This window comes from Chiloscyllium punctatum, chromosome 38 (genome assembly GCF_047496795.1).
Source record: "Chiloscyllium punctatum isolate Juve2018m chromosome 38, sChiPun1.3, whole genome shotgun sequence".
Lineage (NCBI taxonomy): Eukaryota > Metazoa > Chordata > Chondrichthyes > Orectolobiformes > Hemiscylliidae > Chiloscyllium > Chiloscyllium punctatum.
Window position 1 is genome coordinate 6,663,889 of NC_092776.1, and position 17,437 is coordinate 6,681,325.

At 41.0% G+C, this 17,437-nt stretch overlaps 1 protein-coding gene across 1 annotated transcript in view; it reads right to left on the minus strand.

The window, feature by feature from the left end:
* The window catches only part of slf2 (SMC5-SMC6 complex localization factor 2), a 111,722-nt gene that overhangs the window by 68,819 nt on the left and 25,466 nt on the right, over positions 1-17,437 (minus strand). Inside the window, exon 2 of the mRNA XM_072557085.1 lies at positions 1,078-1,121. The gene's annotated coding sequence lies outside the window, so the exon portion shown is untranslated. The remainder of the gene's footprint in view (positions 1-1,077; positions 1,122-17,437) is intronic.

A 17,437-nucleotide genomic window follows, 5' to 3' on the forward strand; every position in this document is an offset into this window, starting at 1 on the left:
AACACCTTCTTCCATGTCCATCATCCACCCACACAAGGCCAGGTCAGTTGGGACTGAAACATTACGATTGGCAGGAAAATATAAACATGAGCCAATTGTGACATCGCAGAGACTGAAGGATCATAGGCACTGTGTCAGCCTTATGTCACAATGGGAGGAAAGATGGAGCAAGGGGAGAAACAGGAGGTAGTAAAAGGAGGAGTTGAGTAGGCAAAGAGGAATCTTTTTACTGAGTATCCAATTCAATTCTTTTTCATATTAAAAGGTGGAGATAAGTTTGTTTAGCACTCTAATTGGAAAGGTGGTGTTATTGCTACGAATGGCAAGGAAGCCCACAAATGTAGTAAGGGCTCAGGGAATAACAGCATGAGGATTTGGAAAATTTTGGAAAACTAAGTTATCTTCTTGGAAGACAAATTATGGTTTTTGTTCTAAGTTTGCTTCTTTGATGTTATATGTATTGTGTATGGTGCAATGCAGCAATTCGGCATTCCTGATGAAGGGCTTATGCCTGAAACATTGATCCTCCTGCTCCTCAGATGCTGCCTGACCTGCTGTGCTTTTCCAGCACTACACTCTCAGCGATGCAGCATCTCGCTGGATGATCAAAATTAAGAAAGGTTGAATGATTTTCAGCATCCTTCAAAATCTGTAATTCTGCCCAACACAGAGGGCAAATTCACAGTTTGGCTGCATGCCCACAAAATAGTATTCCTATTTTTATAATTATTTTCTGAATCCTACAGAATTCAACATATCTGAAAGTAGTGACTCCACTTCAGAGGTATTGAATGAAATAAAAACACTGACAGACAAACCCAAAACAAACATGCTTCATTTCCTACAAAATAAAAAATATCCGTCCAATACTTACCTGCGTGGCAGCCTCAATTCTTAAGTTACGCAATAAAACAACCTCTAAGTTCTATTCAAACCAGTTTTTCAATTTTTCAGAAATAATGGCATTCAAATCAATTAAATACAGTTTTTACAATTGAGATACTTCACGTAATATTCAAATGCACAGCTATATCAATGAAACATCAAGTAGTCATAAACTAATTGCTGGATACTAACCTCTGTCTGAATCTGGTTTGAAAAACTGAGTAATGATTTGATTGCTGAAAAATAACGTTTACAATAATTAGAATGCTTTCATTTGATGACAGGCATTTCATCATAAAGCCCAATATTTGAGATCACAACAAATCAATGAGCATTTTCATTATGAAATCACAAAATGCAATGGGACTTATAAACTCAGCTATTACATCCAATTGAATGATGAACAACACAAAACAATACACTGGAGACTCTTCATTACGCCACAATGAAATCAGGTCTTCATTTAAAAATTAGTATTATCGCAGCAAACTGATAACAATAAGCCAATTTTGGATGGCACTGTGGCTCAGTGGCTAACACTGCTACTGCACAGCGTCAGGGAGCCATATTCAGTTCAGCCTCAGGTGACTGTGTGGAGTTTGCATATTCTCTGTTTGCGTGGATTTCCCCCAGGCACTCCAGTTTCCTCCCATAGTTCAAAGATGTGTAGGTTAGGTCAATTGGCCATTGGAAAATGTGAGGTTATGCGGAGAGGGTCGGGGACCAAGTTTGGGTGTGATTTTCTTTCGAGGGTCCGTGCAGACTAGGTGGCTCTTCTATCTGTTTTGACACTGTAGAGATTATTTGATAAGTATGCAGTTTCTTTGACAGTGAAAAACAAAAACTAATTATGTAATAGGATAATAGGTGTTAAAATTCCCAAACACTGAAGAACATAAGAAAGAGAACAAATAGATCCATTCAGCTCCTTACATTTGTAACCATATCCAGGCTTTGATGCCTTGTTCATATCAGATCACAGCCTGAACTCCCCAATATTTAACAAAATTTTTACCTCCTCTGAATACTTTCAGTGCTCGGCTTCAGACCTCTTTGGGGTAGAGAATTCAAGACATTCACTACCTCCTAAGCAAAGAGACAGCTTTGCATCTCAAGTTGAAATGAACGCCCCCTAATTCAAGACTGCCTCACGAGTGGAAGCACATGAACAGTCATTGACAGTGCAGAAGACATTTGGCCCACTGGATACGTGTCAGTTCATCACAGCAATCCAACCCTTCCAGCTTCCCCGGTTTTCAATCCCGTTCCACTATTTAGCAGCTCCTCAGCAATGCAACCCCTTCTACTTTAAAGGACATTTTTGCTCCAATTGATCAGCCTCAATATTGAAGAATTGCAGGTGTTCTGGACATTTCAGGGATGAATTCTCCTGTAGCCTCCATGTATTTGGGTGCAGTTGAGAAGCAGAGCACGTTGGAAACATTTGGTCAATTCCAACTTATGAAATTTTCCGAACAATGTTAAAACTAAATGATATTAATTGAAACCAGTGTTATAACGTCTGTCTGGTCAAGCTTGGACAGGAATATTAGAACATAGAAACAGGGGTGTCAGTAAAAAGCACCACATCACTCCCCATAATTCCCACAGGTGCACAGCCAAGAGAAATACAAATAAATGTGACCTTTTGAGACTTTTTCCGAAAAAAGTGGAAGCCAGAAGTTTACATTTTACAATTTAGCATCTAAAGTCTGTGCAAATTTTCCAGATTTTTGTAAAACATCTAGAAATCACACATTACTTAATTTTATGGTTTAAATCTACTTATTGATAAAGAGATATTTTAATCAATTAAGTCAATTAGTCAAATATTATACTGCATTCTTAGGAATTATATTCAATGCATTCTACTGGAATGTATGCTACACACGGACACACATACACACAGACGTGCACAGACACTCACACACACCCTTACAGACACACTCCCACACTCTCACATGCACCCCCTCACAGACTTAAGACACTCCGCACTCACTACACACACACTTTCTCACACTCTCAACCCCCAACCCACAAAAACAGATACACACACAGACAGACAAAGACCCACATGCACACATATTTTGTACTTGCAGGGTGAATTTGTACTTGCAGGGTTACATTATACTTTGCTCAAAAACTGCATGCATTCATGTAGAACTCTGATTCTAATCTAAAAAGTGAGATAACAATGTAAACATCATGGCAAAGACAGAGTTAAAAATCACACAACACCAGGTTATAGTCGAACAGGTTTAATTGGAAGCACACTAGCTTTCAGAGCGACACTCCTTCATCAGGTTGCAGTGGAGGGTTCGATCATAACAGAATTTATAGCAAAAATTTACAGTGTGATGTAACTGAAATTATACATTGAAAAATTGCTTGTCTATTAAGCCTTTCATCTGTTAGAATATAGTGAGAGTTTCACTTCTTTCATGTGTAAATCACAAAACCTTTTTTAAAAAAGGTGCATTTTCAGGTTAGTTGTTGACAATGGTGATAGCTAGACAATATGTTGAAGGTGTTGGCCCCCTGTGTTCTCTGTCTATGCCATGGTGATTCTAATCTAAAAAGTGAGATAACAGAGTTCTACATGAATGCATGCAGTTTTTGAGCGAAGTACAATGTAACTGCAAGTTCAAATTCACCCCATAAAATGTGTGTGCACATGTTCGGTACCCATAGAGGGGGCCTCAACCGGGACCTTGGGTTCATTCACACTACAGGTGACCACCTGTACCACACACACACACACACACACACACACAGACAAAGACCCATATATTTTATGGGGTGAATTTGAACTTGCAGGGTTACATTGTACTTTGCTCAAGAACTGCATGCATTCATGTAGAACTCCGTTATCTCACTTTTTAGATTAGAATCAATCTCCGCATCACGGCATAGACAGAGAACACAGGGGGCCAACACCTTTGACATATTGTCTAGCTATCACCATTGTTAACAGCTAACCCGAGAATGCAACCTTTTTTTAATAAAGTTTTTGTGATTTACACATGAAAGAAGTGAAACTGTCACGGTATTCTAACAGATGAAAGGCTTAACAGACAATGTTTCAATGTCTAATTTCAGTCACATCACACTATAAATTTTTGCTATAAATTCTTGTTCGGATTGAGCCCTCCACTACCACCTGATGAAGGAGTGTCGCTCCGAAAACTAGTGTGTCCTGTCCCCAGTGTTGCGAAGGATGGGCCGGACCTCGCTGCCGCGGAACGCTCCGAGTAGTTGGACCATTCTGTATCACCTGTCCTTCATGGAGAAGTTTATGAAGAAAAACACCTTTGACCACAAGTCCATCAAGTGGTCAGCACGTAGTGTCCTTGAGACTCCTTTGGGAAAAGGAGAGGGTGGATCCTATCGAGCAATTCCCTGAGCAGACTGTCAAAGCCATTTGGCAGAATGCTTCATCACCAGAACTTTACAACAAACACTAATACATGGCTTGGCTGATGGTGAGAAGGGTTCTGCCTGTGAGATCCTTTTTGCACGCCCGGACTCTCAGCCACACCGCGCGCTGCCCTCGAAGCGGCTGCGGGGGGGGGGGGGGGGGGGGTCGAGACAGCCACACACCTTCTGGAATGTGCCTATGCAGGAGAAGTCTGGTGAGGAATGCAGTGGTGTTTGTCGAGGTTCGTCCCGAGTAGCGCCGTGACGCAGGACTCCGTGCTGTACGGTCAGTTACCTGGGACGCACACCGAGACGAATATCAACTGTGCCTGGAGGATCATCAACTCGGTGAAGGACGCTCTCTGGGCAGTCCGAAACCTGTTGATCTTCCAGCTGAAGGAGTTGACCCCGACTGAGTGTTGCAGACTGGCACATTCCAAGGTCCAGGACAACGTGTTGAGGGACGCGCTGAAGCTTGGGGCAGCTGCCACCAAGGCGCAGTGGGGAAAGACCACCGTGTAACATCTGCCTGCCTAAGAAGAACAGGAGGCCCACGCAGTCATTTGGGCTCTGCTGATGCCTCAGCTAAATATGTAAACGCACAGACCTGTATATATGAATGATTACTCGGTCTCTGTATACCAAGAAATGGAATGTTTACTGAGGTATGGCATGACCAATTGTACAAATCAAAATATTTTATGAATAAAGTATATTTTTGAAAATAAAAAAAAGTGTGCTTCCAATTAAACCTGTTGGACTATAACCTGGTGTTGAGATTTTTAACTTTCTACTGGAAAGGCATCCTTGCTTGACAGAAACATAACAGGAAAATAAACTGCTGGAAAGTTGCATTATAAAATACCTTAAAGAGAATTCTTAATTATAAAATGCAATGTACACATGCTACTCGATTCTGTCAATTTAAGAGATATGTCCTGTAATTCATCTTTGACTTTTGATATGCATCACTGAAAAAATAGCATTTTTCAAGAATGTCTCACTTTCTTAGCTGATTAAAAAATTGATTTTAGGCAATGTTTTATTTACTATTTTTATACATTTAAGGTATTATTTTGTAATTATTGAACTGGGTTAGGACTGTACAGCAATGTGTTAAAAAAAGTGTCACAACAGTATATTTTTGAGAGTATTAGGTACAAAGTGGTTTAATTCCACAGAAAGACTATGCACTACATTATACTGGATTAGTGGTGCTGGAAGAGCACAGCAGTTCAGGCAGCATCCAACGAGCAGCGAAATCAACGTTTCGGGCAAAAGCCCTTCATCAGGAATAAAGGCAGTGAGCCTGCAGCATGGAGAGATAAGCTAGAGGAGGGTGGGGTGGGGAGAGAGTAGACAATGGGTGAGTGGGGGAGGAGATGAAGGTGATAGGTCAAGGAGGAGAGGGTGGATTGGATAGGTGGAAAAGAAGATAGGCAGGTCGGACAAGTCAAGGAGACAGTAACTGAGCTGGAGGTTTGAAACTAGGATGAGGTGGGGGAAGGGGAAATGAGGAAGCTGTTGAAGTCCACATTGATACCCTGGGGTTGAAGTGTTCCGAGGCGGAAGATGAGGCGTTCTTCGTCCAGGCGTCTGGTGGTGAGGGAGCGGCGGTGAAGGAGGCCCAGGACCTCCATGTCCTCAGCAGAGTGGGAGGGGGAGTTGAAATGTTGGGCCACGGGGCGGTTTGGTTGATTGGTGCGGGTGTCTCGGAGATGTTCCCTAAAGCGCTCTGCTAGGAGGCGCCCAGTCTCCCCAATGTAGAGGAGACCACATCGGGAGCAATGGATACAATAAATGATATTGGTGGATGTGCAAGTAAAACTTTGATGGATGTGGAAGGCTCCTTTAGGGCCTTGGATAGAGGTGAAGGAGGAGGTGTGGGCACAGGTTTTACAGTTCCTGCGGTGGCAGGGGAAAGTGCCAGAATGGGAGGGTGGGTCGTAGGGGTGTGTGGACCTGACCAGGTAGTCGCGGAGGGAACGGTCTTTGCGGAAGGCGGAAAGAAGTGGGGAGGGAAATATATCCCTGGTGGTGGGGTCTTTTTGGAGGTGGTGGAAATGTCGGTGGATGATTTGGTTGATGCGAAGGTTTGTAGGGTGGAAGGTGAGCACCAGGGGCGTTCTGTCCTTGTTACGGTTGGAGGGGTGGGGTCTGAGGGCGGAGGTGCGGGATGTGGACGAGATGCGTTGGAGGGCATCTTTAACCACGTGGGAAGGGAAATTGCGGTCTCTAAAGAAGGAGGCCATCTGGTGTGTCCTATGGTGGAACTGGTCCTCCTGGGAGCAGATACGGCAGAGGCGGAGAAATTGGGAATACGGGATGGCATTTTTGCAAGAGATAGGGTAGGAAGAGGTGTAATCCAGGTAGCTATGGGAGTCAGTGGGTTTGTAAAAAATGTCAGTGTCAAGTCGGTCGTCACTAATGGAGATGGAGAGGTCCAGGAAGGGGAGCGAGGTGTCAGAGATAGTCCAGGTAAATTTAAGGTCAGGGTGGAATGTGTTGGTGAAGTTGATGAATTGCTCAACCTCCTTGCGGGAGCACGAGGTGGCGCCAATGCAGTCATCAATTTAGTGAAGGAAGAGGTGGGGAGTGGTGCCGGTGTAATTACGGAAGATCAACTGCTCTACGTAGCCAACAAAGAGACAGGCATAGCTGGGGCCCATACGTGTGCCCATGGCTACGCCTTTGGTCTAGAGGAAGTGGGAGGATTCAAAGGAGAAATTGTTAAGGGTGAGGACCAGTTCGGCCAAACGAATGAGTGTGTCGGTGGAAGGGTACTGTTGGGGACGTCTGGAGAGGAAAAAACGGAGGGCTTGGAGGCCCTGGTCATGGCGAATGGAGGTGTAGAGGGATTGGATATCCATGGTGAAGATAAGGCGTTGGGGGCCGGGGAAACGGAAGTCTTGGAGGAGGTGGAGGGTGTGGGTGGTGTCTCGAACGTATGTGGAGAGTTCCTGGACTAGGGGGGATAGGACAGTGTCAAGGTAGGTAGAGATGAGTTCAGTGGGGCAGGAGCAGATGCCTCTTAAATGTTGCAATTGTACCAGCCTCCACCATATCCTCTAGCAGCTCATTTTATATACGTACCACCCTCTGTGTGAAAAAGTTGCCCCGTAGGTCTCTTTTATATCTTTCCCCTCTCACCCTAAACTATGCCCTCCAGTCCTGAACTCCCCGATCCCAAGGAAAAGACTTTGTCTATTTATCCTACCCATGCCCCTCATAATTTTATAAACCTCTATAAGGTCACCCCTCAGCCTCTGACGCTCCAGGGAAAACAGCCCCAACCTGTTCAGCCTCTCCCTGTAGTTCAGATCCTCCAACCCTGGCAACATCTTTGTGAATCTTTTCTGAACCCTTTCAAGTTTCACAACATCTTTCCAATAGGAAGGAGACCAGAATTGCACGCAATATTCCAACAGTGGCCTAACCAATGTCCTGTACAGCCGCAACATGACCTCCCAACTCCTGTACTCAATACTCTGACCAATAAAGGAAAGCATACCAAACGCCTTCTTCACTATCCTATCTACCTGTGACTCCACTTTCTAGGAGCTATGAACCTGTGCTCCAAGGTCTCTTTGTTCAGCAACACTCCCTAGGACCTTACCATTAAGTGTATAAGTTCTGCTAAGATTTGCTTTCCCAAAATGCAGCACCTCGCATTTATCTGAATTAAACTCCATCTGCCACGTCTCAGCCCATTGGCCCATCTGATCCAGATCCTGTTGTAATCGGAAGGAACCCTCTTCGCTGTCCACTACACCTCCAATTTTGGTGTCATCTGCAAACTTACTAACTGTACCTCTTATGCTCGCATCCAAATCATTTATGTAAATGACAAAAGGTAGAGGGCCCAACACCGATCCTTGTGGCACTCCACTGGTCACGGGCCTCCAGTCTGAAAAACAACCCTCCACCACCACCCTCTTTCTTCTGCCTTTGAGCCAGTTCTGCATCCAAATGGCTAGTTCTCCCTGTATTCCATGAGATCTAACCTTGCTAACCAGTCACCCATGGGGAACCTTGTCGAACGCCTTACTGAAGCCCAAATAGATCACATCTACTGCTCTGCCCTCATCAATCTTCTTTGTTACTTCAAAAAACTCAATCAAGTTTGTGAGACATGATTTCCCATGCACAAAGCCATGCTGACTATCCCGAATCACTCCTTACCTTTCCGAATACACGTACATGCTGTACCTCAGGATTCCCTCCAACAACTTGCCCACCACCGAGGTCAGGCTCACTATAGTTCCCTGGCTTGTATTTACCGCCCTTCTTAAACAGTGGCACCACGTTTGCCAACCTCCAGTCTTCCGGCACCTCACCTGTGACTATTGATGATACAAATATCTCAGCAAGAGGCCCAGCAATCACTTCCCTAGCTTCCCACAGAGTTCTAGGGTACACATGATCAGGTCCTGGGGATTTATCCACCTTTAACCGTTTCAAGACATCCAGCACTTCCTCCTCTGTAATCTGGACATTTTGCAAGATGTCATCATCTATTTCCCTACAGTCTATATCTTCCATATCCTTTTCCACACTAAATACCAATGTAAAATATTCATTTAGTATCTCCCCCATTTTCTGTTGCTCCACACAAAGGCTGCCTTGCTGATCTTTGAGGGGCCCTATTCTCTCCCTAGTTACCCTTTTGTCCTTAATATATTTGAAAAAACCCTTTGGATTCTCCTTAATTCTATTTGCCAAAGCTATCTCATGTCCCCGTTTTGCCCTCCCGATTTCCCTCTTCAGTATACTCTTACTTCCTTTATACTTTAAGGATTCACTTGATCTATCCTGTCTATACCTGACATATGCTTCCTTCTTTTTCTTAACCAAACCTTCAATTTCTTTCATCATCCAGCATTCTGTATACCTACCAGCCTTCCCTTTCATCCTGACAGGAATATACTTTCTCTGGATTCTTGTTATCTCATTTCTGAAGGCTTCCCATTTTCCAGCTGTCCCTCTCCCTGCGAACATCTGCCTCCAATCAGCTTTTGAAAGTTCTTGCCTAATACCATCAAAATTGGCCTTTCTCCAATTTAGAACTTCAACTTTTATACCTGGTCTATCCTTTTCCATCACTATTTTAAAACTAATAGAATTATGGTCACTGGCCCCAAAGTGCTCCTCCACTGACATCTCAGTTTTATTTTATATTTTAATTATCCTTAAATTAGCAAAAACCACTTCAAGTACCTGTTGACTCTTCTCACTGGTCCCCACTCCCTTTCCAAAATGTTCCTAAAACCTTGCCTACTATTAATGTCCAACTAACGGACCTGTATTTATTGGGATTGTTTTTAAACAGGCTTTCCTGAATAAGGGAGTCAACATTTACCACTTCCCAATCTTCTGGCACCTGTTACTCCCTCAGTACCCTGGCATGAAAATGTTTGATGGAATTTTTTTCCTCTAAATCAGTTGATGATATCTCTTTAACATCCTGCTGCATCAAGGAAATTTTCTGAAAATAACTCCAATTAATATATTTTTTTGAAATAAAGCTTAGTCATAAAAAAAATAACATTTTCTTTTCATCCCTCTAATAATTATGACATCAGGGCAACATGATTTTGATCTTGCAGTTGGCTTGGTAACTTGTGATGTCACACTGGGTTCACATTTGAGCTTTACCTGGGAGATTACGTGGTACTTGTTAGATAAGTATATTTTAAATCCCATACCATAAAATATTGCACACAATTTCCAATGCACAGTCCCTATGGTTGGTAAAAATATAACTTGCCTTTTTCTTAAAAGGTGAATTAAGAACTATCCTTTAACCTTAAGTTTTATAAGGTGCCTAATTAACTCATTTGAATAAGCAAATAGAACTAGGGGTAGCAGCCACTTAAGTGTGCTCTGCCCTTTGATACTATCATGGCTCATCTCAATTAAAAGCCGGTTTACCACCACCTCAAATTTACTCATAGGATAGTTTCTCATAACCATGTACAATTCCTATCAAATTAAATTATCATAAATACCTAGTTGACTAGTTAAGGAGATTTTGGTGAATGTTGAACTACCAGAGTTGTTCTCACTGACATCTAGCTAAGGCACAACCAGCCAAATTGTTGTCTTTTCTGTGCTGTAACCATTCTCCAACTTTTAGTGACCTGACAAGGCAACTCAACCAGCCACATGGAGTCTACTTAATATGGCAGTTAACTGTGCATGTGTCAAAACTGGAATTGGAAGTGGATATTTGGTAAAAGACCTTTAGATTTTACATTCATTCGTGATGATTAAAGCAGTAGCAAATAAGAAATGCATCTTTATTACTAGCAATGACAGAGCAGTTCAAGGTTCTTCCCAGGACATGAAATTGGTCCAAGCAAAAAAGAAAAATACTGAAAATCATGAAAATCCAAAAAGGACAAAATGTGTGAAGCTCAGGTCAATCAACATTTCAGATCAAAGGTCATTATGCAAGTGCAGCATCAATCTACTGGTCTGCTGTTTATTCAAAATTTAAATTAAAATCTACTGCATTATAACAAACAGCATTCCAATCTGAAAGATTGCTTCCTGTCAGGAAATGTCCTCGGGCTAGAATTCCTGAGCTGACAGAGTTTTACCAGAAGGCCAAAATGAAATTGTACTCTCGTAACTACAGTAAAGTCTTTAATACTATATATAGAATTAGATGGGCATGGAAACAGACCCTTCAGCCCAACTCGTCAACCTTGACCAGATATCCCAAAACAATCCAGTCCCATTTATCAGATTTGGCCCTTATTCCTCTAAGCTCTTTCTGTTCCTATAGCCCTCCAAATGCCTTTTAAAATGTTGTAGTTGTACCAGCCTCCACCACTTCCTTTGGCAGCTCACTCCAAACACACACCACCCTCTGCATCAAAATATTGCTCCTTAGGTCCCTTTTAAATCTTTCTCCTCTCAACTTAAGTCTATGCCTTCTAGCTTTGGATTACCTACCCTGGGAAAAAGACCTGGCTATTCACCCAACCATGCTCCCCATGATTTTATCAACCTTCATCAGGTCACCCTCCTTCAGGGGTAAATAGCCCCAGTCTATTCAGCTTCTCCCTTCAGCTCAAACCCTTTAAATCTTTTTTGCGCCCTCTCAAGTTTCACAACATCTTTCCTACATCTTCTGTAAAATCTTTCACCTCAAATCAACAACAAAAAAAAGGCTCGCACTCATAGACAATGCAGTTGGTTATTAAAAAAAAGTGCAGGATGCATAATACTTTCAAAAATAGAGAGCAACTTGTAAATGAATGAACAGACTTGGGTCAATAAATTGACTGGGGCTCAACTGCAGCAAACTGTACTGAGGCCCTGTAGATAAGGCGAATGCTCAACAACCCAGAGGACTTGCATACAACTTATAACATGGAAAGGGGCCCTCAACCCAACTAATCCAGAGATTTTAAAAAATACTTTATCCATAGATCAAAACCTTTCTGCTGCTTTCATGTCATATTTAGAGTGACAAGAAGAAAGCTTTTTATAACCAAGTTTTACATAAACTTAAGAACTAGGAGCAAAAGTGGGCCATCTGCTCTGCCATTCAATAAGATCTGGCTGATCTTTTTATGGTCTCACTCACCCTCTCACTATAACTCTTAACTTCTTTACTGTTCAAAAAATTAGCTTTGAAAGCATTTACTGAGGAAGCCTCAACCACTTCACTGGTCAAGGAATTGCACAGATTCACAACCCTCTGGGTGAAGTTCCTTCTCAATTCAGTCCTAAATCTGCTCCACCTCATTTTGAGACTATGCCCTTTTGTCCTACTTTCACCTGCCAGTGGAGACATCCTCTCCACGTCTACTTTATCTGTTCCCTTCATATTTTTACATGTTTCTATAAGATCCTCCCCCCACTCCTTCATCAGGTGGTTGTGGAGAATAAGGTCATAAGGTCATAATTTCAGTGACATTACACTGTAAACTTTTTTGCTATAAATTGTCTTATGATCTTGTACTCCATAACCACCTGATGAAGGAGCAGGTCCAGTCCAACACCAGCATTCCAAATCATCCTTTTTACTGTTATTCCTACCAGAATGGATGACTTCACATTTATTAACATTGTACTCCATCTGCCTGATCTTTGCCCACTCAATTTAACTAGGTTCCTAACTTCAATTCCCAAAACAAATAAACGATCTATAACATACAAGGCATTAGATAGGTGACTAGTGACTCACATGAAATGATGGGTCAAATGTACTCTTTCATTGCTGTAATATTCTACAACTCTATGAAGATACATTCACTTGCCACTTGAAGTATAAATCCTATATGCACTCATCACCTTTCCATCATCTACCAAATTTGGAAGAGGCTACCTCAAGTACTTATTTTTGAAGTATCATACTCTTTCTCGGTCCAAATCTTATATTTAATTTTGCATAACATTTTATTCGTACCTCAACTTGTTGAAACTATGTTAAAAATCACACAACACCAGGTTATAGTCCAACAGGTTTAATTGGAAGCACGCTAGCTTTTGGAGCACCGTTCCTTCATCAGGTGCTCCACAACCACCTGGCCGGAGCAGTGCTCCGAAAGCTAGTGCTTCCAATTAAACTGGTTGGACTATAACCTGGTGTTGTGTGATTTTTAACTTTGTACTCCTCCGTCCAACACTGGCATCTCCAAACCATAGTTGAAACTATCAGCTTCTATCTATGCTCACAATTTTAAGCATCCTCAATAATTCACACAAAAAAAAATCAGATGATCTGTTTAGCAATGTTGATTGAGTAAATGACAGCCATTCCACTCTTCTTTGAAACAATGCTAACGGGGTCTTTAACACAAACCTGAAGGCGGTAAGAACCTTGGTTTAATACTTCACCTAAACAATAGCATTCTTGACACTGTGCTTATCTCCAAGTACAACACTGGAGTGTCCACTTCAAATTTTGAGCTCAAGTACATGAAAGACTTAATCCACACCTTCTGTCTTGGGCAAGAGTACACCAACAAAACGCAGCTTTCACTGTCATTTTCTAACAGCTTTTTTAAATCACTTTTGAATGTTGGAATTACAAAGAATCCTCACAAGGTGCACCAACACCACTGTCATTTAATTAATGCTCTCTCACAAAAATAAGTGATTATGGTCATACTCTAGAATGAAGCAACTCAAAAAAATCAAAATTGGGGTTTTTATTTCCACTGATTAGTAGTTGTTCAGCAGTTGATTTTATGGTTTAAATGAAATGCAAATTGTGCCAATATAAAATACCTCAATTTCTAAGATTTTGAAATTGTGTTACTTTGTTTGAAAAGGTCTACATTTCGACGGATGATCTCAGACAATCAGCTTCTCTTCTGATTTTGTACCAAATGTTTTTGCAAAGTGACCAAGATGAAAGTTTACTCCTGTTAATTTACTAAATTAATTTGAAAGTTTATTCAAATTAAGCATCTGCTTTAAACAAAGAGGGGTTCAGTTTTCTGGAAAATAAATTGAACTGCCAATCCCAAATAAATTATTGAATTCAAGTGAAGCATCTGTTAGGTAACCAGAAACAAATTCTTGTACCCTTTGTTAAACTTGCAAGTTTCTGAAAATTATCAATATCAATCTCATGTCTCAGCATTTGGACACTTAAGACACATTTAACGTCTAGAATACCCACTCAGCAACTATCACCAAAAATGGCCTAGCCGCAGTGTCCTCTATGTATAAGATAGAAAGGTAGAGACAAATGTGACAAAAAAAATCTGCAAAGATTTGGTTTCCCTGACATAGTTATCACTTCACCATAAATAACATCAAGAGAAGATTTTTTAAAAAGTATGCAAGATGCCATGAATCAAAGCAAAGACAAAACAAGCTAGAAATATTCAGGTTCGACAGGATTTGTGCAATACCAGCCATCAGGTCTTCAAACTAATTCTCAGACTGGAAAAGATCTTAAAGATATCCTGCTTCCGATAAATAGTCTGCCTTGTCACATTCTCTTTTCCTTGGTGGTTAGCACTGCTGCCTCACCGCACCAGATACCTGGGTTCAATTCCAGCCTCAGGCGACTGTCTTGGTGGAGTTTGCACATTCTCCAGGTTTCTTCCAGGTGCTCCGGCTTCCTCCCAGAGTCCAAAGATGTGCAAGTTTGGTGAATTGGCCATATTAAATTGCCCACAGTGTTCGGGATGTGGTTAGGTGCATTAGAACATATAGAATATAGATCACAGCGCATTCAGCCTTGATGTTGCGTCAACCTGTGGAACCAATTTGAAACCCATCTATCCTACACTATTCCATTCTCATCTATATGCCTGATGACCATTTAAATGCCTTGAAAGTTGGCGAGTCTAATACTGTTGCAGGCAGTGTTATCCACGCCCTACTACTCTGATTAAAGAAACTACCTTTGGTATCTGCCCTATATCTATCACCCCTCAACTTAAAGGTATGCTAGCTATCACCATCCGAGGAAAAGGGGTAAACCAGTCAGGGGTAAATGTAGTGTAATACGGTAGGAGAATGGGTCTGCATGGATTATTCTTTGGAGGGTCAGTGTGGACTTGTTGGGCCAAATGGTCTGTTTTAACACTTTAGGGATTCTATGATTCTCTGACTTCCACTTTTTCTTGCTCAATATCCTTTTTACTCTCTACGCATCTATAGTATTTTCCAGCCCTGAGAAACACTGACCCTATTTTGCTCATTGCAGGCAGTTGACCTTTTGGGCTACTCCAGCTCCTTCTACTTTGACCTTTGACAAGAGATTAGACAAGCAGACCTTTGCAAAACATGGGGAAGGAAAGGTGCACTTCCATGTCTCAACAGCAGTTAAAACAGCATCAAACAATATCCGTATGTGGTCAACCGGTGCAAAGCGAACTCATTGCGCAACTGTTTGAGAAAACTGAGCACACAAAACACTTCAGTTGTAATCCAGGTTCTTTCCTCCTTCATAACACAACTAAAAGAATAGTAACTTTCTAGTATGTTATTAGGCAGTGTTGAAAATAATTGACACAATAGAATATGCAGTATACGTATTTATCATTCTTTGTAACCAGAATTGTACTGCTCTCAAATCACAACCCAGTTGAGAAACTATAACATGTGAATTGAACTTTGAGAGTTTTACACAATTCATGTGAACACATGAGAACATGCCTCCCTGACAAAGGTATGCTTTTATCTAATGAATGGCACAAATAAAGATAAATGACATGTAATTTTATCAAGACAAAAACATAGATCTGAAGTAAAACATTCCTTTAACACTCAAACATTATCTCACCATTACTTCCTGCTGTTATGTTGTCATTGATATGTTTTGTCACTGTCAGTTGCAAATGAAGATCACAGCAAACCAGCAATGGTAGAAAGTTGTTTAACTCCTAAAAACAATAAAATTTTTCAACAGTAGAGATTCGCTCCAAAATCAACAGGAGAAAACCAGTTGCCAGGAAAAAATATAACACTTCACATTTAAATCTTTGAAGTCTTAGAACACAACAGTTTGATTCAGAATAATTAAAGATATAAAGATAGACACTAACCAGTATCCATGGAACTGGGTGCCAGTTTGGAAACAACACAAAAGGGAACATAAAAAGTGATTTTCATTTTTAGCTCATCCTTGTTTTAAAATGTCACCAGTTATACTGCAATCAGCCTGCTACAACTAACACTCTAATCACAGATTAGAAGCACAAACCTACTCCACCCCTGTAATTTGACTAGGTCACAAACAGCCAATTGAATACTGACAAGCACAACAAAGCTAACTATTGCATCAGTAACTATGGTGGATATAAAGCAACAACTATAATTTTACATTCAGGCAGTTGAGAATGATCATTGTGTCAGAATTGGCTAAGTCTCTTCCGTGTTTGTATTGCATCAGGCGTACAAACCTTGTTAAACTAAAACTTGTGAAGCCATTAAATAATACCAGCGGAATAAGAATAAGTAGTTGAATTTCTTTTGGATGGGGGGGGGGGGGCAGGTTGCGAACATGTCATTGATTCTTTTATAATTTCAGGATTCTCTATTCTAGCTGGTTGTCCTGTAGCTGGAGTTTCATGGCAGCATTCAAGCACTCAAATGCAAGTCTTAAGGACAGTATTTTAAAAAGTTGTAATTTCTCAAAAATATATCACAGTTGCTCACATTGTTCTCAATAATATGGACTATAAATAGTGGCACCCAAGTTGACCAGTCATTGGCTCAGTTTCAATTGATAAATATCCAATTTGATGAATAGTCAGGATGGTGACCTGTGGAGAGATGATTCTGAAATTGAAAGCACCAAATCTGATGCGAAAGGGGGCCTCATGATGATCCTGCAGCCAAAGATTACTCAATTACTTTGCTGAACACTGCATCAAATATTGAAGTGAAAAATCACAGCATCAGGGTATAGTCCAACAGGTTTATTTGGAAGTACTAGCTTTCGGAGTGCTGTTCCTTCTTCAGGTAGCTCGTGAGGCAGGAACACTGGCATGTCATCATCATCAGATATTGAAGACTGTGAAGTTGACTATTTCTATAACTTTTAGGATGATTAAAAAAAAAAGATATCCTTGGAGGCTTTACTGAATGAAGTAATTTATTCACATTGCAGTAACAGTGTTTAAAACGGCAACCATCTACACTATTCTTTTTTTACCTTGATATTAAAAAAAGGATCACCAAAAGATCTTTCCAAAGCAGGAATCAAGTTAAATCGTGTGGTCTATGGCACTTTAACATTTATTAAAGTACATCTAATAGGGCAGATTGAGAAGCAAAGACCAGAATAGTTTCTGGACTCAATCACACACCTGAGTAAAGACAATAGAGGAAAAGGGTTCCCAATAAAATAAACTTCAGTGCACAAACATTGAGGGACAGGAAACAAAAAGATATTAGCTTCCATTCCAAATTTCCATCCAACAACAAAGTTCAATGTTTCTGCAAAAATAGTATCGACTTTGACCATGACACACTGCAATATTCACATTTGGTTTTGTAGGATCAGAATCCCCTTCAAACAGGCTTTTTGGAATGTGGAAAAAAAATCCTCAAAACCCAAGGTTTGGCATTTATTCTCATCCTCAGAACAAACAGTGGTTCCATTTAACAGGGGCAAGTATGAGGGACTCGATCCCACCTGACTATCACAAAACAA